Source organism: Lepisma saccharinum, chromosome 2 (assembly GCF_977018435.1).
Source record: "Lepisma saccharinum chromosome 2, izLepSacc3.1, whole genome shotgun sequence".
NCBI lineage: Eukaryota > Metazoa > Arthropoda > Insecta > Zygentoma > Lepismatidae > Lepisma > Lepisma saccharinum.
Window position 1 is genome coordinate 51,276,559 of NC_139230.1, and position 27,481 is coordinate 51,304,039.

A 27,481-nucleotide genomic window follows, 5' to 3' on the forward strand; every position below is an offset into this window, starting at 1 on the left:
CAACCCCCACCCCAGTTTTTGTTTGGTGTTTATAGCTATGGTGGTCCCCAATGCTGCTATTCTTTCACTCAAAGAAGCATCTTTGCTTACAAATCTACCAAATGCAGCCTCTTCTAATTTCTTGTCTGCAACATGTCTCTTGTCAAGATCAGAATGTGTGTTGTATGCTATGTCATGGTCTCTACAAGCAGCATCTAGGGGATTAACACCAGGATCACCTCTGTTTAATCTATGGTCCAATTTTGTGCCTGGACCACAATACTGATAGCCTGGAATGTGTAGTTCAAATGGCAGCTTGTTTATAATGTCATTAACCAACCCCCGGCCCTCAGAAATATTCCAAAATTTAGGTGGTAGAGTATTAATAATTTTTATAAGATATCCAATCCCCTTAGTGTCATTCACTATAAAATTAGACAATTTGGTGCTTATCATGTCCATAATTCCAACCTTTTCATTGTAAAAATTGTGGTTGCCAGCATTTTTCTCCCCAGCTATCACCAATAACCTATCTACAAGTTTCCTGACATCATCAACCCACACAAATTCTTTAGGCAGGGTGTTGTATTGTTTGATTCCACTGCCAGTCTTGATCTGTGACCATATGGGCTTGATTAAATTGTTGTATTTTGCTCCACTGCTAGACTTGACTCTTTTTTGTGTGGGATCATTGTTCTGGTATAGAGCATCTGATTTTATTAATATTTCTTTGTAGTGCTCATAATCTTGATCTGTATAGTTGCCAGGCCTTTTCCTAGCCATCAGTTCCCACAATCCAGGTGTGCCGGGATATTTAACAAAACCACCCTTTTCTCCAAGATGAGATTCTGAATATACAATAAGATCATCTCCCATAAATGTTACTCTGAAATTGCCAATTCTATGTATGATGCTACCATCACGCTCTGTGTCAGCATATAAGCCAAAGACCTCATCTTTGTTGTCTTTAGGTGTGCTTAAATATTTTTGAGCAAGAAGACCCAATTCAATAGGATCCTGAGTAGCTTCAATTCTTCGAGGAGCAACAGGACTAGGTGTATGAATACTGGAAAGTGGGGTGATTGGATAATCTAATATGTTCCTAGCAGCTACAGGTACAAGCTCTGTGATCCAATTTTGATTTTGCTCTGTAACAGTTTTGATATTTTTACCTAATTCACTAATAGCATCAATAATAGGCTGTTCTGTTTGTTTGTGTTGTTCATAAATTCCTCGGTTCTGTGATTTCCATCCCTTAAATCTTTTTACAAGATAATCTCTTAATTTAAGATCATCAATGATTGGCCTTTTCATGGTTATTTATATATGTTTCAATGTCTAGAAAATTGTTGATTTTATTTCTGTATTTGCCACTATTGGGTTTTCTTGTCATATCAATTGTGACAAACCCATAACTGTCCTGGTTCCAGCACCTACTGCAAAACTTGGAAAAATTATTGTAGCTCAAGTCCCCACCTACATATTCATCATGTATGTGTTTGAGGTTGGTATGATCTTGATGAAACACACATATAAAATTGCTGTTGTCTCGGATCAGCTGCTTCGGAATTTTAGAAAAAGTCTGTGCCAGGTAGAAACAATCAATGTTTTTGTGTCGGCCCTGTGTAAAGAAATTTCTAACCTTGTTTTGATTATCCAGTATAATGTCATCAAACACAACAACAGAATTATCAAAACATTCATGGAGTGGCTTAACATCTGGTTCAAAAGTGGCTATATCCAATCCATCATATAGCTTCATCAGCTGCTGATATTTTAATTGTTCCAAGCTCTTAGAGAAGACATACAAGTGCCTGTTTTTCCAGTCTAACCAGTTGGGTGCCAATAAAAAATATCAATCATTAGTGTAGTTTTACCACAAGCTGATGGCCCAACAATAAGACATCTAATATTTTCAGGCAGCAACTTGCCATTTCTCTTAATCTGCTGTTCAGGTTCTGGCAGCCTTTTTATAACATCCCAGGTGCTCATATTATCACTTTGTCTGCATCGATCCAGCTGTGTTCTGGAAGTCCTAGCCATTTGACAAATAACTTGTTGCCTTTTCTGCGGATGATTTTTTCTATGATATGTGTCAGGCTGTTTAGTTTTGCTGAGTTCTTCTTCATAGAATCTGCCTTTGAGAATTTCTCCTCGGTGATCTTTTATTATATATGTGTTAAGGGTCCCAGGTTTAACTTGAACCACTGTAAATAATTCAGTGCTCCAGTTTCTTGTAAAGCCTCTTTTGAATAAGTGCTTATATTTGCTGATTCTTACTTGATCACCCACCTTGTATTTGGCCTTTCTTGTTGTTGGCTGGTATCTAGGATAATAAACAGTCCTGATCAATTTTTGCTCATCAGATGAAGTTACTTCAGAGGGTTTCATGTTGATTGTGGAATGGACCGAGTTGTTATATTTATGTAGAAGTTCTGGAAGAATATTAAGCCATTTATAATTACCTTGAAGTGTAAATTGTTTATACATAAGATTTTTTAGGGTTTTGTTGAATCTCTCTACAATTGAGGCTTAGAGATCACTGTAACTCGAATAATGTTTTATTGACTGGCTTTTAATAAATTGTTGGAACACAGAATTATAAAATTCTTTGCCATTATCTGTTTGCAAATAGCGCGGTGATCTTCCACTCTGATTGATGATTGTCCTGAAGGCTTCTGTAACACATTTTCCAGTCTTGGATTTGAGTGGCACAGCCCAGGCAAATTTTGAAAATGTGTCTATTACAGTGAGTAGATACTTGTAGCCCTTGTTGATTTTGTCTAAGTTTTTCAGCTGTCCACTTGCCATCTCAATCAAGTCGCTCTGCCATAAATCATCTATGCCTTTTGTGACTACTGGCAGTCTCTTATAATTATGTCTGGCTTGTCTGTGTAATTCATCAACAATAATTTGTCTAGACATAATATGAAAACAAGAATATTGCAACTATGGGGTGTTCAGCAGCTGATACTACAGGATTTTCTAAATATAATTTGTCTCCTATTTGTATATGAAATTCCAGAGATCCATCATCTTCAGCATAGGCTGTTTCTAATGTATTGGGATCTGTAAAATCCTCTAACTCTACACTGGTGATTTTTGGTTTGTTGTCAGCATTTGTTATTGATAAGGTGGGGTAGTGGTGTGCCTGTGGTTGAAGCCAATATTTGATCTTGATTGGTCTGTGTGCCCCCAACAAAAAACTGGTAATAAAATTGTGCAGGGGACAGCATATATATTTTGCCACCTGGTGTAAATGGTGAATCATATTCTTTGTTGGGGATGCTGTACAATTCAAGAATTACTGTATGTTTTGGATTCTCCATTATGCCTGTTATTTCTTTTTCTGCTGTAAGCAATCTGCTTGTTACAGATTCAAGGTGCATTTTGATGGTCCTAACAACATCATCATGGCCTGGCTTAATTTTTATGTCCACAACAAGTTTCTTGTATTGTTGTACAATCTCTTGAAGCTGGGTGGCAAAAACAGACAGAGCATTTGCTTGATTGGATTCCATGGTCCCTAGCTGTTGCTTGATATTAGCTACAATTTGTTGCAAATTTTCAATAACTGCCAATTTTGAATTTTGAGCAGTAAGATCATGGACCTGTCTTCTGATATCCTCAAACAGGGCATGCAGTTCATTAATATGTTGATTCTTTGGAAGAGTTGCCACTGTCTGAGTAAGTTGTTTGATCTCTGTCTGGATATTCTTGATATCTTCTGATTTCAATATGCGATTCACTGCTCTCTTAATATTTTTAAGTTCCTGTGATGTAGGCAGATTTGTTACAGTATTTTGCAAAGATTCAAGTGCCAATTTCACATTATTTAATTCAGAATCATCAGCCACATTTTGCATAGCATTTTGGAGCAGGGCTATATCTGCCTGAGTGGGTGTTGATTGTTGTAAAATTTCAAGTTTTGTTTGGATATCATCGATCAAGTGATGAAAATGAGATAGCTCAGATTCAGTGTTGAGGTTTTCAAGCTTTGTGATCTGTTGCTGGACACTGACAAGTGTGTCTACAATACCAGGCAGGCGGGATTCTAGAGATTCTTGTACATTTGTCAAATCACTTTGCACTGCTGCTATTGTACCCTCAAGATGGGTTATGGTACTTTGAATTTTTCCAAAATCTTCATATGTTTCAAGTTGCAGCTTAATGTTGGCAACACTCCGAGTTATTGCACTCAAAGCATCAGAAGATGGCAAGTTGTTCATAAAATTTTCAAGTGTCTCAATTTTTTCTTTAACCTCGGCTATGGCTTTGTTCAAGAGGTCCAGATTAGGTATTTGGAGTGATTGAATCTGTTCTTTTAGAGTGGAAATCACTAGATCAAAATCTTCTTGTGATTTTATGCTTTTGACAATTGTTTGGAGCTGTGCCTGGACATTATTTATCTGCTCTTCCAATTGCTGTTTCAATTGCTCAGAGTTGGTGGCCTGGGTCTTAAATTTGGCTTGAAGAGCTGCTACAGCCTCTTCTAAACTTTGAAAATTATCCAATGTGGCCAAATCAGTATATTTCTGAAGCAATAATTTGAGTTCAGAATCAATTTTAAGAAGAGGGTCCATGCATTGTGATTGTAAATTTGTAATTTCTAATTGAAGACTGGCATTGAGTGTGGTTTGTAAAGCTTGTAAATCACTTCTTAATTTCTTGACTCTGACATCAAGCATCAGAATCTCATCACTGTGATCTTCATGTCTTGTATGGCCAAATATATCATTAGGCATTTTTGTTTTAGTGGTTATTTATTATTGAATATCTGATTCTTAATTCTATAAAAAAGGGTATAAGCTTGTCATAGGATCCAGGGACCTCAATATATAAGCAGTCACCAGCAGAAACAGTATATATAGTGCCAGAAATCATGTTTGAGTGCTTAATTCTATAAATGTTTCTCCCTACTGAAATCTTGACATCACCCTCAGGGGTTGTAATAAATTGTAATTGCCCACCTACAGGTAATTGATAATGATTTAAATTATTGTTAAATATGTACAATGTTTTACCTGTTTCATCATCAACATCTGTAAGTATGCTGTTCAGATGAATAATTAACAAGCTACTAAGTTTAGATATTATATCAGAAGAGGGTTGTGGTGTTGGCAGCTCCATAATAGCCTGTTTTTTGAACCCAAATAAGTTCATAGGCATGTTTATTTATTTCAAATCATGCTCTGTAATTGGGCATTGATTGCCATTTTTCAAATCACAATGCCCCCATGGTAGAGTATGTATGCCACATGATAAAATGCATGTCTTATCATCATGTGGGTCCAGAGCCACTTTTCTTACAATATTGCTAGTCAAAAAGTGATCCACACTCTGAATTCTATTTTCTGATGTTCTGATTTTGCTACATGATTTGAGACAATTTTTGTAATCCTCAAATTTAAGCTCTTTGTCAACAATTACTCTGCCAATGCCCTTGGCCTTTTTGGCAACAGCGCCACTACATGTTTCAAAACTGTACATCTTGGCCCTTAACCCAGCAAATGCCACAATAACATCACCAAGTGTCTCATCTTTTAACTTGCCAGGCACCTTTTTGTTGTGGGGTTTAATTTTTGAATGTTCACTGGTATCAAAATATTTAAACAATTCAGGCTGTGTTATATCTTGATAAACATCTTCTGTTTGAATATCAAGAACAAAACTATCTGTATCCATGTACATCAATTTTACACAATCACCATAAAAAGGTTTCAACACATCATAATACAATTTTAACATGTGTAATTTGGCCAATTCCAATATCACAGCCCCTACATAAATAGGCTTATCAAATTTAATTTTTGTTTTTTTCATGTTGAAGAGTGCCATATTTTCATCATAAATTCTTCTATAATTGAAATTAGGCTTTGCAATCAATTTTTTGCTCCGGCTGGGGTCAGTAATTATTTTAACATCAATATGTTTTCTGACATTTTCAATTGTTTTGCCATACACTGAATTGACCATCAATTTAAACAAGGTCTTATCAAATTGGCTCATTGCAGATGTTCGAAGCTCTGTGTTTGTATCAATATATGGCTTCAACCATCTTGAGTGCCTGAACCTCAAAACTTTTCCAATTTTGGTCACTTGAACACCATGTTTCATCAGGAACTGGAGGTTTTTGTAATATATGACATAATCCTGTTTCGGCTCTAGAGTCATCATCAATTTCTTCTGTTTAGAGCCAGATGAACACTTAACCTCAGGAATTGGGGGCAGATCAGAAAATGTGTTGTGTAAATCATCAGGAATTGTCAGATCAACCTCTAAGAACAGGCCATAGTTACTGTCATCAAAATCCTTAAGATCTTCAATATTGAAATCTTCGACCCACTCAAGCCCTGCATATGGCAGTTTTTGCATCATGGCATAACCATAGAGGCTGTTTGCATCTACATACAGTATATAATTTGATGGCAGTGCTGGATCATAATTGAGAATATACTTGTTATTTGCTCTGGCATATCTCTGAGAACATTGCACCATGCCTCCTCTTATACATTGCTCCATAAACAGATACATGTCCTGGTCCTGGATCAGATCCAATTGCATTTTAGTGTTTAAAAACATTGCAGACCATGCTAGGCCCGGCGCACTGTAAAAATACATTGGGTCCAGCTTATAATTTTGCATGGAAGATTTTCTGAATGCCTGCAGTATATCAGCTAAGAGGGTCACATCAAGTTTTAAATATGCCTTGTGATAATCACCAAATGTCTTGCATTTTAAATTGTTCCACATCAATTGGGCATGGTGATAATCATCATCAGTGATTCCAGATGCTCTGATTTTGCTGTAAAACTCTTGTTGTGGTGGCAGAGAACACTCATCAAATTTAGAAAAATCTGTAACATAATCATATGGATATACACCCTTCCGCCTAATTAATTTCAGATCCTGATTTGGAAACATGGTACATGTGATTTTGAATTGATCATCAGATAATTGAGTGGCCAGTGTAGCCAGGCTAGCAGACAGAATTCTGTATGAATCAAGAAATCTTAAGTGAATAGGAACACCATTAACTTTAATTATTTTTCTAATGGCAATATATTTTTCATTATTTTCAGCTAAAATATTTAAATTCTGCTTGTCAAACCCCTCGTACCTGATCAGATGATGAAAATCATAATTGGATGCACCATGGCAAAATATGGGGACAAATTTTGGTCTCTGGATCTTAATATTACAGCTATTACACAGGGCCATTAAGAATTTACCATCTGTATGGGAATGGTGTTTCACCTTGATATTTGCATCTGAAAATTCACAATCACATACCGGGCATTTTTCTGCATTGTTGAAATCTTCAATCTGTTTCTCTGTTAAAGGCAACATAGGTTTTGATTTTAATAATACATTAGATGCTATGTCATGGCACTCATTTTCTATTCTATGTGCAAATTCTTTGATGGCATCTGCTCCCATGTATAAATATTCTTTACTAACCACACCACCCTGTACAACCACATAATAAAAGCTGGAAGGTTCATGTAGCTGGTATGGTGTAATTGAAGATTCATCAGGATCTGGGCTACAGAATGCAAGAGGTTTGAGATTTGATTCAAAATCACAGACTATATATGCTGGGTGTTCCAACAAGGCTTCAAACTTTTTGAATTTTGCATTTTCACTTGGCATTGGCATCTCCATATGAACAGGTTTATGGTTGCCACAGTATTTCAGATGCTCAATTAACTTGTTTTTAGCAATTTCTGCATTCTCTTCACAAACACCATTCACCATTTTTCTACCATCAAATACAATTAAACATCTTCTGCACAACTTGAATATTGTATTGGATTTGTCTAGTTGTGTTCTCACTAAAGCTTCAAGACTGTGTATCAGAGTGTAATGATTTGTGCCATCCTTTTCAATTAAGAGCAGATCAATCGGAATAGCAGATTCATCATCAAGTGTACTGATTCTGAGAGGATCTATCAAGCAATTGTCACGGCCAGTAGAACAAGTAAATACATTAATAGATAATTGTTTGCCATTGATGTGCCTGGCCTTTTTTTCAAATTTATCAATATTCTGAACAAGCATTGGATATTCTAAACCCTCCATTGCCTCATCGAAATTGTGTTCATGTTGTTTATAATAAGTTATTCTCTCAGGATGCCTTGAAACTGGATACAAAGCAGCTAAAATACACCACAAAAAGCATTTCTCGTCATTATTTTTTATATTAACCACGGCTGTTTTGTTTTTGATATTGGCAGGTAATGGCACATAAGTGGAACCTTGTAATGGGTTGAATTCAGAAATATTAACATATAACTTGTGTGAAGATCCGCATAGGCTCCATCCAGACTCTTTTGCTGCAAATTCAGAGTGTTTAATATTCAATTGATATATCAAACTGCTTATTATTTTGTCTGAATTTGCATTTGAATATACCGGTACAGTTTCTGTTATGTGGGGCTGTGTAAATTTTGTGCCATTTGGCTTCTTATATTGTGTAAACAATTTGAGAGATAGCTTATAAGAGCCATTTTGTGCATTTAGAATTGCCTGCACATCAGGATTTACACTGTTCAAAAAATTCTTAATACCACATCTTGGCTCTGATACAAACCGGTAATCCCTTAATTGGCCATTAAAACTGCTATGGATGGGTTCATAGCGTGGCTGCTTTGCCGGTGAAGCATTAACAGGTGTTTCATGCTTCCTTTTCAGACCAGATGTAGATGGTTGTGGGGGCAATATTGATGACTGTGCAGAGCAAGTACCTTTATGTGTATATGTGAAGTATTGCATGCTATATTCTCTATGGCATTTAGGGCATATTTTTGTGGGAGTTCTGCATTTGTCTGGATTACAATTCCTTTGATGCTTAGCCCAATTGGGGCTGGATATATTCTTATTGCATTGATTACAATATTTTTGATTTGGCATTTTTGTTGTTGTTTATTATATACAATTTCCTGGGGTCCAAATCAAAATTCTATGCTTAATAAAAAATATCAGTTGGGTTCAGCAGTGTGATTTGTATGTGTGTATGTGTATGTGTGTGTGTTAATATTTTTGGCTTTGGTATTTTTGTTGTTTGTTTATTATATAAAATTTCTTGGGATTCAAATCAAAATTCTATGCTTAATAAAAAATATCAGTTGGGTTCAGTGCAGACAAAAAAAAACTGCATAGCTCTATGTCAATTAGTTCTTGAGATATGAATTATTTTGTATTTAGGAACCACTTTGGCCCCCCTGCCAAAAATTGGCTTTTATTGTATCAGTGTATATTGTTTCTATGACCTTACTTGGGTTATTCCGCCAAATTATATGCTTCAAGTCTCCTATACTTTGGTGGAGCCTGTTCAGGTTCTATCCCCCGCGATGTGGGTTCCACTGCCGATCCAGCAATGGTGAAGAATCTGCACTGTGCTCTGGCTTATATAGATTTATAGAGCCAATAGAAACCCTGCTTATTTAAACCAATCAGAAAACACCACATCATCACATTATGTCATAACCAATTAATCAGAAAACAACACATGCCTAATGCATAATATTAGGTAATAATTTGTTGCAAAACATGATGCAATAGAAATAAACCAGAAATAGGCCACAAGTGGACCGGAAGTGGACCGGAAGTGGGCAGAAATGGGTAGAAATAGCCGAAAATAGACCGGAAGTGGACCGGAAGTGGGCAGAAATGGGTAGAAATAGCCGAAAATAGACCGGAAGTGGACCGGAAGTGGGCAGAAATGGGTAGAAATAGCCGAAAATAGACCGGAAGTGGACCGGAAGTGGGCAGAAATGGGTAGAAATGGCCGAAAATAGACCGGAAGTGGGCAGAAATGGGTAGAAATAGCCGAAAATAGACCGGAAGTGGACCGGAAGTGGGCAGAAATGGCCAGAAATAAACCAGAAGTGGACCGGAAGTAAATATGTGTGTATGTGTGTGTGTGTGTGTGTGTGGGTGTGTGTGTGTTAATACGTTTGGCGTAGTTTTAGGTGTGGCCAAAAAAAATATCAAGAGGGGCATATTTTTGACAGGTTTATGGACAACAATCTGACAGAAGTGCCTTTTATAAGTGTAGGCAAATCAATCTGAGGGGGGTCATACTTTCTCAGGAAATTCCCGAGGGCATTTTTACAAAAATCTTGGATTAGACGGGGTTCCACACTTGAGCTAAAAGCTCATATGGGCATGTTGAGCAAGTTTTAAGTGTAGACAAATCTGCCAGAGGGGGGTTCATACTTTCCGGTCCTGGTTGTACCACAAAACACACTACTCATTACTGCTACTTAAATAGCAATTTGTAGACTTCCAAGAATTGTAACGGGGCGGGGGGCATATATCCAACTCTTACATATCAAGCCTTAAATTGACACGTGAATTCTGGGAGGATTGAGAATTAAACGATGGGGGACAATAGCCAACTCTTGAATATCAGTGTTAAATCTTAGATTATGGCGAGTATTTTAGTTAGGGGGGATTGAGCATTAAATTGAGGGGGTTATCAAATTCTTGTGTATTACTATTTCCTTAGACTGTTGCGGAAATTCTGGTGTGTTGACCGAGAATTATTTGTTTTGGAGGAGGCAATATCCACTCTTCAGTGTAAACTTGCTTTACTTACTTCCGTGGTTCTACAGCCCACGATGGGTCTTGGCCTTCCTCAAGAGAGTCTGCTATTCGTCTCGTCTGGCGGCAACAGCTTTCCAGTTCTTACATCCAGCTCTTGCTGCATCCTCTTCAACCTGCTCCTCCCATATCAACCTCGGTCTTCCATTACGTCGCCTACCTTTAGGTTCTGACACAAGCACTTTCCTTGCTGGATCATTTTCATTGAGACGCATAACATGACCTGCCGACCTTAGCCTATCTAATTTTATAAATTTAACAATGTCATCATCTTGGTATAACTGATAAAGCTCTTGAATTTTGGGGCGGGAGGTAATGCGTCCACGGTCTTGGAGTGGTGGGCATCCCTGTTTAGGAAGGAGAAGTAAATCAAGTATAGCGTTAAGTAAATAATAATAATAACCCATGGCTCGACAGCCCTCGAAGGGCCTTGGTCTATCTCCCGACTGCCAGTCTCCCTCCCACAATACTACCTAGAGGTGTGGAGATCTTCAACCGGTAATGGGGTGACGTGGGGTCAGCACGTCGAACCCTTAGTCGTTATAGGAGATTTCCAAGACCAGGTTATGCTACTCACTCGTAGCTCCCCAATTTCCTCTCGATGTTGGGTTGCCACCGGTCCTATACACAGGCCAAGAACCCGGAGTGTTCAGTAAAGCTAAGAAAAAAGAACAAACACTTTTGGTAGACACGCTTTCGTAATTAAATACTTTGTGGGAAATTTTTGTGAAATGATTTGAGGAGACGAATGACATGATTTTGGGGACGCATGATATAATTTTTGGGGACACATGACATCATTTGGGGGGACGCGCCATTGGCGTTGAGGGGATGGGCAAGCCCTATATGAAAGCACCACATTTAGTTTGACTATATGATGGTGATGTACCCCTGAAAAGCTCATATTTGGTGCTCTCTGTCACCCGGGACAAAGACGCGGCCTGACCCATACCCAAGTGTGTGTGTGTGTGTGTGTGTGTGTGTGTGTGTGTGTGTGTGTGTGTGTGTGTGTGTGTGTGTGTGTGTGTGTGTGTATATATATATATATATATATATATATATGTCAACACCCCTCCCGCACGCACATCTCACAGACCCACACAGGGTGGCACCAAACAAAACCAATTTTTCTCTTTTCTGTATGCAACCACATGATACAAATTCGCCGTTGCCACCGAGATGTGTTTCCCGCCTTTTTTAATACATTGCATACGTACGTTCAGAATGGGTAACTTCAAATCTGTTAGAGATTCATTTAAAAAATGCACAAAAATAAACATTGATATCCTGTGTTTGGAACGTATCTACACAAAATAAAACAAATATCGTATTTGCATGGCTAACACGGTGTTTCAACTTCAGAATAAATTTATACAAGGTAACCAAAAACGTTCTTGCCGTTCTAGAGCAGTGATAAACAAAGAGCAATACAGTGGACGGTACGTACCTTTAGGTTTCGAAGAAATCTCAATCAGCATCCAACACCTTTTGCCAACGTTCCTGCAGCTGCACAATACCCTGGTGATAAAACTCGGCGGGCTTGGATACAAAGAAGTCCGTGAGTGCGTTCCGCAGGTCTCCCTTATTTGCGAAGGATGTCCCACGGAAGTGGTTGTCGAGGGAATGAAACAGGTGATAATCTGTTGGCGCAAGGTCCGGTGAATATGGTGGATGGCACTGTGTCTCCCAGTCTAGTTGCTGAAGGGTCTCCCGGGTCCTCTTTGCCATATGTGGCTTGGCATTGTCGTGCAGAAACAGCACACCCTTGCGATTCACCAATGCCGGCTCCTTCTGCCGCAATGCACGGTGCACCCTTTGCAACTGCTGAGAGTAGAGGTCAGCAGTGATGGTCTGACCAGGTGGAAGGAGCTCGTAGTGCACCACTTGCCGACAATTCCACCAAACAGAGAGCATAACCTTTCGTGGGTGCAGAGATGGTCTTGAGGCTTGAGGAACAGGGTCACGTGGCGACAACCAATGTCTGGTACGTCTGGAGTGTCATAGAGAACCCAATTTTCGTCACCAGTGAGCAAGCGATCAAATATGGGTGTGTTCAGGTGCAGAGTGAGCAAGGACAAACAGGCTGTCACTCGTTGTTCCTTGTTGGCTGCCGACAATGTGTGGGGTACCCACTTGCTTAACTTGTATGACTTCCCTATTCCATGCAGGTGCAATCTGACTGATTCAACGGAAACATGGAACCTTTCTGCAAGTTCATCACACGTTAGACCACTGTCCTCCTCGATGGCTGCTTTCAGGGCCTCGTCATCCAACACATGTGGTCGTCCACTGCGAGGTTCATCCAAAAGGCTCACATCTCCCGAACGGAATTTCTGGAACCAATGTCTGGCAATGCATTCGTTCACGGCATTCTCCCCAAATGCCTGGCAAATGCGGCGACTTGATGTGGCATCTGACAGGCCCACTTTAAAGTCATACAACAAACACACGCGAACAAATTGCTTCGATACCTCCATTTCTCTTCGACACTGGACGAGCTATGACTGCTGTGTGTGTGCAACGTGCCTGTATTACTGACAGTCGATGGTCAGACTAACTCCCAATCGCTTGGCATGCACGTGCGTCATTTAGTTTCCTCTCTGTGAGAGCATGATTAATGGGACGTCAAAAACGGCAAGAACTTTTTTGGTTACCTTGTATTTATTAAATAGTTTCTGAGAAATTTGTACCAGCAGCTTATGAAGTAACAGGCGTCTAAATGATATCACCGAGAAAACAAATATCATGCAACCAGAGAAATGGATCAGTCCCTAATATTTACACCAATTTGAGTTCCAGATATTTCTTCGTTCATTTGAAATATTTAGTTATTATGTGAACATTATGATTTGGGCAGCCATCCTGATTTATATGCATGGATTTCGTATAAACGATATTCAAGGAAAGGACAGGTATGTTTGTGTGAAGGTTTGTACAATTGAAGAAACGACATCGAGTTTAGTATCAAATTATTTGTTTGTTTTCGGAGGTCAATGAAGTTAATAATAATAGTGTTTTTATTGTCAGATGGTGATTAATATTGATTAACTTTCGTTTTTGTTACAACTCATACCACAAGCTCTACATTTGCCTTCAAGTATATAATCATTTCACAATATGAAGCTCCAAGATATGTACTATCAGTAAATAATTCAGACAAAAAATAAAACAACACAAATGTATAGAAACTTTCATACACAATAGTAATCACATGAAATCTTCCCCCTGATGACTTCTGTGAACATTTCAATATGCCTTTCTTTCTTTGGGTGAGGGGGGGGGTGTCTAACCTCCATTTTCACATTCTCGAAGGTAAAGAGGTTCCCAAACGTAGTATTACAGTTTCGACTCGTCATTTTACAAGTCTTTCCCAATTAAAGATACAAATAGCAACTTTGTGCATGCGGCGGTAAATGATATATTCATCATGATAACTTCCCGCATTCAATTTAAAATGAAATTGAAATTTTACATTCAAGATGGCGCATTCGAAGAGTTATTGCTTGCAACACTAGACTTACATCTTGTATTAGACGATTACAAGGTACTTCCAAATCGTACTTGAGGATCAATGATGATTACATGAAATTGATCTCGAATCTGAAGCTGTTAATGGTGAGATTGCGAGTCGACAACTCAGCACACTTGACTACCAAGGCGGCTATGTGCCACATCAATAAAGATAATTTCAGCTACATATAACCCAAAGGAATATAATTGAGTGTAGTAAATCCAGTACTCGAGTCTGCCTCCTTGGCATGAAATGACACAAAAAAAAGTGATTCAACGAAATAAACCACATATTTCTTCCCAATGCTTTAAAATGCAGGTTAAAGGTGTTTTAGTTTTAGAGATGAGAGCTAGAAAACTTCGCATTTTGATAAAGAACTTTCTCTTGTAGTCTTAAATGTACTCCGAGAAGTGACATTTTCCATAATTCCAAGAAACTGTCCCCTAAATTACCCTCTTGTGATGTTCTCTCCATTATTATGCTATTATATTTTCCTCTTTCATATGCTCTTGTTCTTTTCTTTGTAGTATTTCAAACGTAGACACGATTCTCAAAAAGAGTAATATATTTATAAAACCGAGAGAGGAAGTTCCATTGCACATACCTGTTCATATATTTTTCTTCCTCCAGTTATTGGAGTTTTAATATGTTGGTAACATAACATTCCTGACACTGTAACCTTCAGTTAGTCATAATCAGGAGCCGACTTATTTGGTACAATTTATGCGCATCCTATTGAGAATCTTGGATTTTCAACTTGACATAGGTCATATGTCATAACACAGTACTGGAAACATACTCAGTTTCATTTCGCAGCAGTTTTCACCATCTTGACATTCTACTTTATTGGTTACCAGGCTCGGATTTCCCAATAGGCCTCATAGGGCCAGGCCTAGAGCGGCACGATTGTTTGTTTTAAATTTATAAGGATTACCTAATTCTCGGATTTCCTCTTTTTTTCTCCGGACACACGAATGGAATGACTTAATGTAGTTGTATTGTAACGATGAATATTTCTTAAGAGAGAGATAGGCTAGCAGGGCTCGGAACTAGTTTACTAATTTGTTGGTTTAATTACCAACGTTGTTGTTTCGAATCGAATGTACAGTATTGTGCGGAGCCGGGTCGGCAATTGCGGCAAGAACGTGGAGCCTGACGCTTGCTTTTGATAGACAACACCGGCTTGGCTTCGTTCCAGGAACGCCGTTCCTTGTTACTGCCGGCATTGGCAGCATATTAAAAGCACGTGATTGGCGTTGAATTGTTGAGAATTAAACTGTCGGTGCAAGCATTATTAAAGGAGTTTCGCATTTTACTAGTCTACTGTTAGTTACTCGAGAATATTAATCAAGAAGTAGGTGGTGTGTCGTGTCTCGCGTGTGGCACTGTCCGAAGTGCGTTTGTTGAGGTAAGTTTAATACGTCATTACGCTCATTATGACTGAGTGATCAAAGAGTAAGACTCAGTGGGTCACAATACAAAAAGAGAAAAGCGGAGAAAGATGAAAAGCAGGAAGCATTTCTGAAGAAGGTTCCGAAAATCAGTTCTCTTTTTATACAGAAATGTAATCAGAAAAAAAGTGAGGAAAGTGCCGTTGATGACCCCTGGGGGTTCTGTCAATTCTACAGATGTTCCTCATGCATTCAATGGATCTCAGGCATCGGCATCAGTCTTCAGTGGCGGATCACCTAATGATTCTTCAGTTGCAATGGCGAACTCTGGTAAACTTGAAACAAGTGGCAGTGTTAGCGTAAGTGTTACTGAAAAACACATACTGTATGTAACTATCATTTAATTAATACTGCATGCCGTTGATAGTAAAAACAGTAATACAGAAAACAATGATTTGTTTTTCATTCTTGATAAACGGTATGGGGGCGGCAAAGAGGTAAATCCGGCTCTGTTCGTTACGTAAATTTAAACGACAGATGCTGTTATAAGTAATAGGTCTATTGCTTTAACTAACACATAACTTCTATTCTATCTTCATATTTTGATCTCAGGTGGATGGAAAACGAGCTACAAAATGAAGTATGAAATTGTTACTTTCGTATTTAGGAAGCCATAAAAGTAGTTCACGTTGACTTCAAAATAAACAAATGAGAAACGACATTTTCTTACATGTTTTACGATGAAGTTTTCTTACGAGGATGAGGATGAATGATGATCATATGAAATTGATGATGCAACTAACACAGACAGACGCATGCGCCATTTTCGTCCTGTCAGCCTATGTGATGGAGTTGTCAGTAAAAAAAAACACTGCGACACCAGGGGTTCCAGGTTCGAAACTTTTCAACATGATCCAATTTCATCTCCTCATGGTAATCGTCGGGATTAACCCGAGGTAGAAAACGACGTAAAATAAAAACACAGATACGGGCGGCGTATTAGTGTCGAGATATTCTGGAGAGATAAAAAATATATTTCTAATGTTATACACAATATGCTGCGTGAAAGAAGTTTATCTCCGGGGTATGTTGTTTTATACATCTTATGGCGATTCATAAGATGGATGAAAGTTTTTCTTTAATAAAAAATAAGAAGTTTAGTATTTATTTCGATTTTTCTCCCACTAATTTTCTTTGTGAAGGCGCCAGAAAAGATAGCGGAGAGGCAGGTTACGAGCTGGTATATACTTGCGCGCAGTCACATTAGTGAAAACCTAAATACCATACAAAAATGCATATTTAGGCCAAAGCGTTTATTTATTTAGTATTGTTTGTTATCTTTGGGAGGGGCGGACTGGTTCACAAGGGACATTCATCGTCCCTGTTCCCTTCTGACGCCGTCACTGGATTTTCTGTCTAAGGTATTTGTGAGCCTACTTGATCATTGTGATAAGTTCTTCCAAGTGGATGCATAATCCACAGTTCCAACACATCTTAGCATTTGCAAATGCAACCAGAAAACAAAATATTCAGACGTTTGCTGGTTAATGCAGACAGTTTAACTCGCTACAATAACTCCAAATGTTATGGAAAACAAGACGACGAAAATAAGCACATGATCTACCCACGTCTCATGCAAGTAATTTACTTTCTTACCTTGATTCCGCAGTTCCCTCATGAACCGGAAGCTATTTTGGCGCCAGACCACAATATCATCCCTGTCAATGAGTGTCAAGAACAGTCGACTTTGCTTCCAAAAATGAACCCAACGTCAAACAAGAGGTAATTTAAAGTCGACACGCTAAAATTGGGGAGACCTTCATCACTATTAACATACGCCAATACTTTCCCCACAGCAGTTCTTGATTGAAGAAATATGAATGCACCTTGCGCCGTGTTGCACTTATTTCAAAATAGCTGTATTTCTTCATACGAGCTACAACGTTGTGTTTCTTCACGGGAGTCACAACTTGACGGGTTGTTTTCTTTTCTTTTACTACAGCGAAAACAAAAGACGTCAACACACCACTACACTCGGACATCAGTTTTACTGGTTTCTCAGGATACAACCGACAGAAAGTCACATAAACGTTCAAAACAATCTGCTTCTCGCCACTTTTCAACGGTTATCTCCTTGCCCATGTTTCCGAAAGAAACTCGGCAAAACATGACAGTGGAGTCACATAGTGGTTCGGATCCCACATTAAACTGTAGATCCAGTCCCGATTAGCCTTACCGTGCATAAAGTGGACTTAAAACACCAATTCAATCAATCGGAGAACATGTAAACTTTCCTCCACGCATGGATGGCGACCATCTTCGAAACTGGCGCTACTTTCTTGCTGCTCACGTGATAAGTTGTAATTTATACAATGATCACGTATCGTTATTATAAACATAAACCTTTAATAAAAAGCTATTTAAATATGTATACCCCGATATAATTAACACATTTTTCTTGCATTAGCATGCTTTTATAAAACGAACTACATGCTGAGGAAGAAATCAGCTATTTGGTTGTTGCCAACCACAATACTTTTCACTAAATCAAGTACAGAAACGGAAGTGGTATTGCGAATATTTAGCATATGATAGTCTGATTTCACATTGTCAGGAGGGGACGCATAGGGCTCATCTATAATCCATAGCTATCTCGATGAGAGGCATTCACTATCCGGAGGGCAGCTCTCACCAGGGCAGACATCAACAACATCCTCACACTCCGGAAGACTTTTAAGGGTGAGGGCAGGCTGTGAGAGTGAGGATGAGGGCAAATCGCGAGGGTGAGGGAGGTTGATTTAATTAACATCTCTGCTCAAGAGAGAAGAAAAGTATGATATTTTTTTTAAAAAAATTCAGCTCCAAATATGCACTTTATTTTACATGTAGGGTACAATAAAATGTGACTGCCTCAAAATGTTTCTGCATCCTGCCGTCTCATTCCCCCACTTTTTGCCAGCTACAATGCTTCATTGAGTCGTTTTAGTTTCCCTCGGCGATTTTGCTGCATAACCCAGCATTTTCGAAAGGGGTGAAAAGGGCATGCGAGAGTGTTTTTGGATGGTATTACTTTAGAGACGTTGAAAAAGAACTCTGGAAGATATTGGAATGCGTGGCATTGAGATGAATATTGACCACGTTGTGAAATGCACATATGACATTAGTTACCGAGACGATGAATACGATTCAATGATAAGTGATATTTGAATTCTAAATTAATTATTTTCATTCTTATTCTATAATTATTAATTTAGTCAGTCAAATCAAAGGTATTAGCTTACTTCCATTACCTATAATAGTAATAATCAATTATAAGACTTTCAAACCTCAAATAAACTTAATTCATCTCAATGTGTCACATTCTTATTCTTTTTTTCTAAGCAAAAATTACAAGAAATTAACCGAACCATCATCATACCTCGTAGAGAATAAGATCTTCATTTTGTATTTGGTTTCTGTTATTTAGCATCGCTTTTCTTCCACTTTTGTCTCATCTCAACGTAGAGGATGTGTGATCGATCATTAGATGAAATTGATGAAGGGGCGCTCACAAATAACACTCATGCCGGGATTCGAACCCGGGAACTTTGGTGGCGAGTGCGAAAGTCGGCCACCGAGCAGCAAAGATGTACATTGAGTTTTATTTTTTAAATACTTGTTAACTTCCAACAGATCATCAGTGAAATACTGCTTATTCCGAGTCTGCTGGAAAATGGAATGTATTTGCCTTGCACCCTGCGTGGATTATTTTATTTTCAAAAGTTAGCAACACTGTTAGGATACACGTGTTTTTGTTTACAGAAAGTTTTAAGTTGTAATCGAGGGACGTCGCCTGTCCCGCGCTTGACCTCGATCCGGGTCAGCAATAGATGCGCCGTAACGGAAGTGCTTGGGGGCCGCCACTGAGTTGGCGCCGCACCAGGGAAAACAACCAAAAAGGTATAGTGGGAAAACTACTTCCCACTAAGACGGTAGAGAATATAAAATTGTAATAGCTTTTTAACTTCATTAATCTTTGCATACAATCACATATGCTGCACGTGTCGATCATTTCTTTATCTCGCCTTTATCCATCTCCATTGTTTATCTCAGTTCATAAATTTATGTAAGCACAATTAATTTCAGTTCTCCCATTCATTCAATTCGCGTGCCCATTGTTACTATAATTTGCGATCCTAAATTTTCTTCCGCGTGCTGCCCTCTATGATTCCTTATTTCAATCATTGGTCATATGGTTTACATGTGCGGGTACGTAACATAAAATCCCCCTCCTTCGGGTTAAAATTTCGTAGATGTGGGGAAAATTTCCTTAATTACGTGATTAATCTCGCTGCAGGTTCAGTGTTTCTTAACTCTTCGTTCGTCCACTGCTGCCATTCTGTATTCCTTCTTTCATTTTGCACATGGTTTCTGACTAATTCCACTGCTTCTCTTTGCTCATTATTTCTACATTTCTACATTTCTTCTTTCATTGGTCTCGTCATAAATATTTCCTCTATATTGCCTTCCTTCCTGTTCCGTCCTTTGTTCTGGATTTACATATTGGGCGATTTGTCGGTAATTGCCTCTTCCTCTATTCACAATTACCTCTCCAAGATCCTACGTTTCTCCTATCATAGTTTCTATTGTTTTTTGGCCCATAATTACTTCTTTTACCATTTTCATTTTCTTCAGTGAACCTTCTTCCTCTTCCTTGATATGTATTTCTGACTCCTACATTCCTAATTCCAAATTCTTGCCTGCGGAACTTTGGTTCTGGGCGATGTTCATCTTCGTAATACTGCCTCTTCGGATCAGACCTTCCTTCTCTTTCTCTAGCCAATGACATTTGAGTCTTCTTTAGCATATCGTCTGTTCTGAGGTAATCTATTAGCTCATCTACCTTTTTTATTTTCACTACTGCACAGCTCTTCCTACTCGAAATGGTAGTACCTGGATTACTTGTCTGACCAGCTCTTCCTCATTCCATTGCTCGTTCAAATTTCTTAACCTTCTCATCGTTTCCCAAGTATATGCCTCTAAACTCTCTATCTTTAACCAATCCACATATTTCCTTTTTAAAGTTTCCAGCTGCCTTTCCTTTATCTCCTTGCTGCAGTAATAATCTAAAAACTTCTTACTAAAATCTTTAATTGTACCAAACTTATGTTGACTGATCTGGTACCAGCCTGCAGCTGCCTGCTCAAAGCATCCTTCAATAAGGTCAAGTATCATGTGTTCTGGTATCCTCATTAACTTTACGTTGGTCTTTAGTTCCTTCAGAAACTTACGTGAACATTTGTCAGAGATATTGCCATTAAACTTAGGTAAATGTTGCAGCTCGTTTGCCCGTGGTATCCTTGTTCTGTAATTATCCATCTCTGTATAACTTCTATCCAACCTGTCTGACAATCTTTCATTGTCACTTCCCTCTTCGTTGCCTTTCCATTTCTTTTTCTTTATTTTATAAGCTTTCCTATGTTTATCTTCTACTTCTGTTGTTGACTCGTCGCCACTGCACTCCTTCTTGATTCTGCTCTTCTTATATTCTTTGTTTCTATCGCTTCCTTCTTGATTATAACTTACTGGCTTATCTTGGATTCTCAGATCCCCTAACTTCTTCTCCATTTCATCTACTCTAGAAATTATTCCTTTCCACTGTGCTTTATTTTCTTCTTTTCCTTTGTCTATCATCCTTTCGATGATTTGCATCTTCTCATTGCTCCTCTCTAACTCTTCCCTGACTTCTTGAACATCTTGGATTCTCATCTCTCTGAATCTCAAGGTTTCCTTTATTATCATGTCTCCTGTCATGATCTTCATTTCTTCTATTTTACTCTCCGCCTCATCTATTTTGGAGATGTTTATTACTATCTGTGCTTTATTTTCCAAAACTTTCCTTTCCATACTCATGCATTTCTGTTGGCAATTTTCTATTCTTCCTTCAACTGCTTTTTTTGTTTTGTTCACAAATCTTCGCCACCGCTTCTATTTCTTCTTCTAACCTTCTATTATTTTCTTTTATTTCTTCTTTCATTTCTCCTAATTTCCTATTGGTTTCTTTCATACCTCTGCTGTTATCTTCCAACATTCTGCCGTTATCTTCCAACTTTATCATCATTTCTCTGTTGTTACCTTCTATCTTATCCTCCATCCTTCTGCTGTTATCTTCTATCTTATCCTCCATCCTTCTGCTGTTATCTTCCATGTTTATCATAATTTTTTGCAACATCTCTATCATGTTACTTTCTTCTTTTTTCATTCCTTTTCCTTTAACTTTACCTTTCTACATTCCTTACATTCGTATCCGTCTCCCCTTTCGCATATTTTTTCGTATTTCTCCCTTCTGATTCCTTCACATGCCCAGTGTTTCATACCTTCGCATATTTTACACTAGATTATATCTTCCTTATTTCCTTCCTCTTCACAACATTTATATTTTCCTTCCTCCATTTTGGTTTCCTTTCGACCTTCAAATTCTCAATGTTATCTCAGATTTTAGCTTTTGTCGAGCCACACACGTTAGTCGCCATATATCAATGCACGTCCCGCACAGGTGACACCAGTCCGGCTTAGGCCAGGGTAAAACATGAGATTCTCAGGGCAACTAAAACTGATTGATAACTTATTTTAGAAGGAGAAAAAGAAAACAAAGGAAACACTTGTTTAACCTACTACGGAAGGTACAATGCACCGTATATTATTAATTTTCATATTACATTAAATTTATATACAGGTAAAGGTAAAAAAAAGCTCTCCCCTGTGCTTAGCACCACGCCATGAAGGCGTATAGGGGGTGTGGGGGTAACGCCCCACACTTTCTTGATCCGGTTGTGAGTGGGGGTGATGTGATCAGCATCACGCCCCCCAGGGTTTTCCCCAGGTACCCATGTTATTCGACACTGGGTGGGCGCCGGAGCCGCTTCCAACGTTAGAAAAGTTCCCGGATTTGAACCGGCCGGGGATCGAACCCGGGACCTTTAGCATGGTAGTCAGACGCGTTACCGACTGAGCCACCGCGGCTATAAAATTTATATACATGATTGTATTTAAAGATGTATCTTTGTTTCTTGGTCACATATATCTCTATTAAACATATTTCATCTACTGGAAGGCTTCTTCTTCTTCTTCTTCTTTATGGATACGTGATGGACTTCTTCTATTTGGCTAACAAGCTTCTTCTTCCATCGTTGATTGGTTAATGGACTTCTTCATCTATCGTTGATTGGTTAATAGGCTTCTTCCTCTATCGACTGGTTCATCTATTGGTTAAGAGGCTTTTTCTTCTATCAATCGGTTAATAGATTTCTTCTTCTATCAATTAGTTAATAGATTTCTTCTTCTATCAATTGGTTAATAGGCTGCTTCTTCTACCAATTGGTTACTAGGCTTCTTCTTCTATCAATTAGTTAATAGATTTCTTCTTCTATTACTTAGTTAATAGACTTCTTCTTCTATCAATTGATTAATAGGCTGCTTCTTCTATCAATTGGTTAATAGGCTTCTTCTTCTATCAATTAGTTAATAGATTTCTTCTTCTATCAATTGGTTAATAGGCTGCTTCTTCTACCAATTGGTTACTAGGCTTCTTCTTCTATCAATTAGTTAATAGATTTCTTCTTCTATTACTTAGTTAATAGACTTCTTCTTCTATCAATTGATTAATAGGCTGCTTCTTCTATCAATTGGTTAATAGGCTTCTTCTTCTATCAATTAGTTAGTAGACTTCTTCTTCTACTAGTCGGTAGTCTTCTTCTTCTACTAATCAATATACTTATTCGTCTATTCGTTAATAGAATTCTTCTTCTACTTATTCTTCTATAAACGTCTTCATCTATTATTTAATATACTTCTTCTTCTACTAATCAATATACTTATTCTTTTATAAACTTCTTCTTTTAATATACTTCTTCATCTTCTATCGACTAAATCATATGCCTTTCATATATTTATTCATCTAGTAAATATATCTCTTATTTACAAAAGCTCCTATATCCAAATTCCTTCATTTATTAAACATTGGATTGATTCCCGTATCTTTCCTGCTATATTTCCCTTCTTTTTGGGCATCTCAGTTCATAAATTTATGTAAGCACAATTAATTTCAGTTCTCCCAAACACTTTCATTCAATTTGCGTGCGCATTATTACTATAATCTGCGATCCTAATATTTCTTCCACGTGCTGCTATCTATGATTCCTTATTTCAATCATTGGCCATATGGTTTACATGTGCGGGTATGTAACACCACTCAATGCTCTCAGCCACCGAAGTGACTTCTGCGCTTCCAAAAGTAGGTAAATAGCCAGTTCAGCAAACAATAATATTGTAAAACTGCGATAAAAGACCACTTGTGCAAAGGATTTATATAGAACTTTGAAGTTCAGTCATCGGCAATAAACATGCGTCCTGAAATACTTGCTTCACTGAAAAGCGTTATGTGTGCGACCAGCGATACGCGACACACGTTGCTTATGAACGAGCCAATCAACAGCATCGTAGCGGCTTGAGATGAGAAACCGCACAAGCCTGTGTTTGATTGGTGAAATCCTCAAGCGATACGTGTCGCTTAGGTGAAACTCCCTAATTCTACGACGATGAGCGACACATAAGGAATTGCAGTGATGCTTGAGATAAGTATCCAATTTCATTGCCGGTGACTACACAGTCTAACGTTAAATGTTCCTTTAAAGAACAATAATAGGAAAATAGAAAAAAAGACCTTTTTTCGGCCTATAAGCAATTAGTTATGCGAACTTCACTATGTATATGCGTTTTAAATTTGCACAATATGCAGGAAATAAATTCAACATTCTGTATTTTAAATTTGATACTGTTAGGACACGAAGCAGATTTTCTTATTCTTTCTGTTTTTCAACGTTAGCTAATATTTCTCGCAATCACGTCACTGTTCTTAACATTCACAATCTTCCGACAGAGCATTTAAGGCGACAGCATACAGTTATAATCAGGGTTGTTTCTATCTAACTACAATGTATTCTATTATAGTGGCCTCGTAGCCGAATGCGTTAAGTGATCTACTGACGATCACGTCATCGAAGGTTCCAGACTCGAATTCCAGTCTTCTTAATCTAATCATCATTCCTTTCCATCGTTGAGATTGGTCAAAGTGGAAAGAACCTCAAAAACCTCATGGTCTTAAGATTTCCTGATCACCTTTAACAAAAATAAAATAATAAGTAAAACGAACTGAGAGCACTGAATGAAAAATTTGGTTACAAATATACAAGTCAAAAAAGTAATATCGAAAAGAAATTATTATACTTTGCCCTCATTTTCATCTGAGTAATAATAATCAAAATTTGTCCAGATGTAAGTCACCGTCTACAGAAACTTCTGTAGCATAAATCTGCAAAACCAACTTCACGCAAAATAATGAACTTTTATGCTGAGATACAAGTTTCTTTACATGAAGCAGATTCATGTGTCCAGTTTATGATCCAGAAATATAACACGTGCTCTTGTGAACTTTTTTCCCCTTTTCTGCTCGTTTCAGCTCGTTGCCTTCAATCTCGTCTCCACAGGAAAATTGTTAAAGTTTCAAAAATAAACACAGAAGCCTGTAATGTGCCGGAAGTGGCATAACTTCAGTCCTTTCGCACCAGATTTCTTTACCATAGACGCCAACCTGGTTTTCGAGTTAGTGAATCAGTGGTTTGAGGATCCAGGATCTATCCTTGACATGATTTGGTTTTATAACTCCAGCAGTTTAAAATATTAAAAGCTTTGTGCTCCAGTGTACACGTCGAGTGTGTGATTCGTTATCTTACCACCAAAGGCTGTGAGTTTTATACGCAGCCTTAGCCTGGATGTTCCTTCAGATTTCTTTCTTCGCCAATTCCATCTCCAATCATCTTGTCATCATCACTGACGCATAGAGGTATACCCTGTCAAAGCCAACCGTAGAGCAGGGCCACGCATATCGGCAGATGAGGAGGAGGAGGAAAATCGAGTGGTAAAAGCGCAGCGTTGCCAACCGTACGGTCCTGATCGTACATGTATGGACGTAAGGTCCAGACCTTAGTCCGAACGCTAAATGTAAGGCTTGTCAAAATTTGCTGTTGCAGTTTTATCCCTAGTATTTCCATAAGAAATTCTTAAACCAATCGTACGGACCTGGAGACAAAAATACGGTCCGTTTGCCATGTGCGTTCAGTATTATCCTTTTCAAAAGTTTGCAACACTGAGGAGGAAATCGGGTAACTCCCGTCGCCCATTACACAATCCCGTTTCTCTCACAGTTCATTGGTGGAGCCGTCTCGCGTCACTACTTGCGCAGATACTTGTTCTCGTTCGCCTGGTCTACAGTTAGCTAGTTAGCAGTTAGAAATGCTATGTCTAATAAATACAAACAAATTAGAAAGGCAAATAATATAATTTGGTTATTTTGGATCTATTTCGGTTATTTAACTTTGTCTTCGTAGCTCTCTAGGGTAATCAAGACGATGAATCGATGAAACAAATGATGTAGCAAAGACAGGGATTCATACACACCTTAATACCTTACTTACCTACACATATATAATTAGCTAACAATCACGCCGACCACCGTGGAGGAGTGGCTAGCCAAGTGATCCCGGGGTTCAAATCCTGGTCTGGGATTGGATGTGTTTGTGAGTGTCCCTTCATAAATTTCACCATATCATCACTCATCCTCATCTTTGCTATTAGACAAAAGTCGCTGAAAAGTGGAGTAAATTAAGCCAAGTCAACCAATTCTCCCAACTTTTCGCAGACCTCCTTGATGAAATAGTAGTGATCGTGATCAAGGGGTCCCGGGTTCGATCTCCGGTAGAAGCATTGGCACAATGGGTTCGGATCACACTTAAAACTGTGGATCCAGTACAAATTTGGACATCTGAGCACAGAGTAGATTTAAACGTATTTTGAGGAAATTTTGATCATACAATGTGACAATGAAAGTGTGTTGTGCCCAAATAGGTTGAAGTGCATCATAATGAGACATCTTAAGGAAAGGCGTGCGTAATACGGGGAGAGGAATGCGAATATAAAATGAGATAAGAAAATAAAAATCGGAATATAAAGATACAAATGCCAAACATTAATGCTCCGAGCGGAGAATGTGCAATGTTTACTCTCACTCTAAAAACAGTATCTTTAGCGCTACGATCTACTTATGATTATGTTTCCTTTCGTTTAGACCCAGGTGTTTTTTGTTCATGTATACATAAAAAGATGACACAATAGGAATATACTTACTTCCGGGAAAGTTACATCAGGTACAAACTTTAATACATATTTACCTACAAAAATATTTCTGCAGGATGAAATTCGAGCGAATATTATGTAATGGCAAAAATAATTATTATTTATTATTAAAGAAAATAGTGCACCGCGGAAAATTTAACGGGTTATGTATGTATTCTAAAGCAATATCTCTACCAAATAATCCCATTTTATGAGAAATATGTCTAGTGAAGATCGAGCATGAAATGATCTACATACACATATTAATCTAGAATAAGAGTCCACTGTTAATTTATTATTATTATGGAACTATTATGTAAGGTTTATTCCGAACGTTCTTTGTGTAATAATATCGATAATGATAATAAAATGTTTTGTCTTTTGTAATTATTAGTGATGTTCTAAGTAATTTTATAAAGTAAGTTGACGACCTCTGAGTATCTCGTACACCCAACAGCAAAAGAAATGGTTGTCTATCACCATTTTCAGTCAGTCTGTTTCCCACAACGGGATATTCATCAATTGAAATAAAAATGTAATTTAGTAGAGAATAAGATCTGCTTCACACCAACAGAATTCCATATTTTAAAGCAACACAGGAAGTAGAATAAAAGGAATGAAAATACTGATAGACAATTTCGCTATTATTATCTTTGCTGTTGGCTGTACAGCTCTGGACCTTCTCCGATTTAAAAGTGAATTAACCGAACAAATTCAACAGAAACATGTTCAAACTAAGGTTGAAGAGCCCTTAAATCTGTTGTTCTAGACAAGAATCTTGCTA

General features: G+C 38.1%; 1 protein-coding gene across 3 annotated transcripts in view; it reads right to left on the minus strand.

Annotated features, from left to right (window-relative positions):
- Positions 1 to 27,481, minus strand: part of LOC145984028 (cytosolic carboxypeptidase 6) — a 1,364,216-nt gene that overhangs the window by 1,295,241 nt on the left and 41,494 nt on the right. The window lies entirely within an intron of this gene.